Source organism: Lactuca sativa, chromosome 8 (assembly GCF_002870075.4).
Source record: "Lactuca sativa cultivar Salinas chromosome 8, Lsat_Salinas_v11, whole genome shotgun sequence".
NCBI classification, from domain to species: domain Eukaryota; kingdom Viridiplantae; phylum Streptophyta; class Magnoliopsida; order Asterales; family Asteraceae; genus Lactuca; species Lactuca sativa.
This window is the reverse complement of record NC_056630.2, coordinates 111,327,168-111,330,596: the sequence shown is the minus strand read 5'-3', so window position 1 is coordinate 111,330,596 and position 3,429 is coordinate 111,327,168. Positions and strand designations below refer to the sequence as shown.

The window sequence follows — 3,429 nt, the reverse complement described above, 5'->3', positions numbered from 1 at the left end:
GTTTAGGTTATTTAGTAATGGAAGTTTTAATTTTTATATATTTTCAATTTCTAATGTAGAATTAAATTCCCAAGTTTTAATATTTCATGTAATTTTTTTATTAGTAAAATGTTTATTTAAGTTTAAAATTATGTTTTTCTATTAGTAAAAAAAATAAAAAATATAAATATAAATAATATGAAGTGGTAACCATTTCCAAAGAGTAGTGCTGTGGTAGTAAATATATAGTGAAAATGACAAAATATAGATGTGACAATATTTTTCTAGTGGAGATGGAATGATCATACCTCTTAACCAAACAAATATAAAACTCTTCTCTAAAAAAGTATGTTTCCTATTTTATATACTAATTAAAGCACAAAGTTCTTATGAACAGTGCATGTGGTAATTGGTTTTTACGTCTTTTTTTACCGTTTTTTTGTTTTTTACTGTTTTCCTCCACCGCTCTTTCTTCATCGGTTTGCTTAAATTATCTTCCCCACCGACCAGGATTACTTTAATCCTCCATCGACCCACCGCCTCAAATACTTGTATTCTCTCAAAGCCCTTTTCATCTTTCTTTAGAGCTTGATCGATCGGCATGGCCTCGAACGGAAAAAAAAATGCGACCATACCCACCGGAAAAAGTAGCAGTCGTAGGAACGTACTGTTGAAGATACAAACGCAGAAGAGACAGACTGTGATTTGTCATGATGACACTGCGCCGACGGATGGTGATGGCACAACCCATCGATGAGCTGCATTCTCTTCAGCGGAAGAAGCCGGCATCGACAACGCCGATCGACTCTGTACATGGTGCTTTTGCTAGGGTTTTGATTTGCCCTCTTCGGATACTGTTTCAAGGTATTTGTTTTGATGACCCAAATAAGCCAATTTGGGACCAACGAATTTCAACCTTATGTCCTCCATCATGTTCTAACCACTTTTCTCATGATCCTTATTTGTTTTTCTGTATTTCGAGTTTGATTCAACTTAAGATTAGATTCAGCAAATACATCTAAAACTAAAATTGTTGGAAGTCACTGCATATATATTCCCTCATTGCCTCAATAAATGTTCTATGAGAAGAAAGGGGCACTGCTAGCGCTGATGCTCAACAAACTTTATCATATTTTTCAATTTCTTCTGGTAAGTAAGTTCTTCCAATTTCAAATCTTCCCTATTCACACTAAATAAATTTGCACAGATGGGTGTTTTTGTATCTTATTAGTATGTATTACAAATCCCTTCTGACCTTATGTTATTTGGTATATCAAACTTCTATTTTCGATTTTGGTTTCTTTCTAATTACTCCTGTTCTTTCTTGACACTAAAACCACTAAGTTTTGTTTTGATAAAATTTTCTATTGTGACGACACCACTTTAACTGCCAACCAAAGTAGTTGGCATAGAAAAAATCGTTAAGCTTGGGTGGCTGTAAATGACTAGAAACTGAAATATAGTGGCTTTTATGTGTTTTAAGACTAAAAAGTATGATATAATAATATTAGTTCAGGTTTAGGGGATTGCTGGATGTGGATTTATTTTACAATGGTGTTCAATTTTTTTGGTTTATGTGGAACTTTGGTATCATGGTAAAAGCTGTTGCTTTTTTGAACTCTGTTTTGATAAGTTTGATTCCAGGTTGCTTTATACATCAAACATTTGAACAAACTAATGGTATAATAGGTGATGAATGCAGAAGAGGGTGTTTTGACCAATTCATTTTATAAGGGTATCATCTCCATCAATATGTTTTGGAGCTGTTGGGTTTTGTCAGAAAAAAGGACTCTTGAAGAGGAACCGGGGAACCTTCTTAGTTGGTCATTGTTTATCAGTTGCAGATATTGCTATCTAATCATATCTTGCAGCTAAATCTCATTACTTATGCCCTAATGCTTTCAATTTTTTGTTGTAGAAGAAATAAAATGAATCCATTTTTGTTCTAAATGTCTGCAGGGGCTAGTAAGAGATGGAAAATCGAATGAAGTGAAAAAAAGTACCAAAACTTAGATCGATGGCACAACATGATATCTATAGAACATGTTGCTGTCTTAGATGAACTAACATCAACATTTTCAAAGAAAAAAAGACTCATCAAACCCCAGTTCTTCGACAAATGTAACAGATGATAGCTAATGAAATTGTTAATTCCAATCGCCCTGAAAATCAGGGTCGCTTGACATTTTTTTTTCTTCCGTTTATAGAGTATACACAAGTCTTTTTGTTAAGGAGTTGAAGGATTGAAATTGGAAGAATACGTGGTCTACAAGCTTTTTGCAGGTTCCAACTTCCTTTTTATCCCTTTCATGTAATTATCTGTGAAAAACGGTCACTCATTGTTGAACATGATAAAACAATCTGAATGAGACAAAATGACCGTTTTACCCTTTACCTATAGCCCTTATTTTTTCTCATAAAACCTGTCATGCTAAAAAAATCATGATTATTTTTATAATTAATGAGGCAAGTGATAAAGGTAGAATATTTTGAAATCAACATCAGTTGCTAATTGCTCTTGTGCTTTTCAAACATTTATAATCTGTAGTCGGAATTTTGCAGGTTATCTCATCTTCAGTCAACCTACAATCGGTTATCGCATTAGGCAATGAACAGTTGATCTTATATGCTTCGCAGACAATGGATGAATATAAGGCATTTTACTTTCTTTGAGTCTATTTCATTTTTTTGTATTAAAATTGTTTTGTATGTTTTTTCTATGCAATTCATATCTAACCCATGCAAAGCATGGGCACCTACACTAGTTTCAACTAAATAAGATAAATTAATGTTTAGTTATGAATAAACCTAAAAAAAATCATATTATCTTAAACTCTAAAATCTAAAATGTATAGAATACCCTTTGTGGATATTCAAACAAAATCTTCCTATTCTAATAAAAGAATAATTTTAATCTCCTTTTGACATGTGTCATCTTATTAGGCCTTTTAATAAATACATATTTTATTCTACTTTTGACATGTGTCACCCTATTAGTCTTCTTAATTAATGCATGTCATTTATTAACATATTAATTCTCAATTTTAAATTTTAAATTTTAAATTTCCCACTCTAATTAGATTAAATTAATAACATTACAATAAAATTAAAATAAAATTAATACAAATTATAAGATGATATAATTTATATATTTATTTAAATTAACAATTATAATTTTATATAATTAAAAAAATATATTTTAATTAATAATTTATTTAAAATATTTGATTAATAATTTTGAGTTTTCACTATAAAAGTTTAATTAATTTTATAACCGTGGTTCCCACGGGTTATAAACTAGTTAGAGAATATACTATATAAGTAACATTAATTGTCATCAAGACCTAAACGTTTATGTTTTAAAAGTCGTTATTTATCTCACAACTTTGATACTTCTAGCTCACGAATCGCTTACAACATGAGTCACATATCAAAATAAAATGTTGGGAT

General features: G+C 30.7%; 1 long non-coding RNA gene across 2 annotated transcripts; it reads left to right on the top strand.

The window, feature by feature from the left end:
• The first annotated feature begins 321 nt into the window (after positions 1–321).
• LOC111893150 (uncharacterized) lies at positions 322–2,738 on the top strand. 2 transcript variants are annotated; one of them, XR_002850809.3, is made up of 3 exons: positions 451–2,100; positions 2,187–2,262; positions 2,542–2,738. It is a non-coding gene; the product is annotated as an uncharacterized LOC111893150 (long non-coding RNA). The 2 variants fall into 2 exon arrangements; XR_002850808.3 differs by having other exon boundaries at positions 322–2,262.
• Positions 2,739–3,429: the final 691 nt, after the last annotated feature.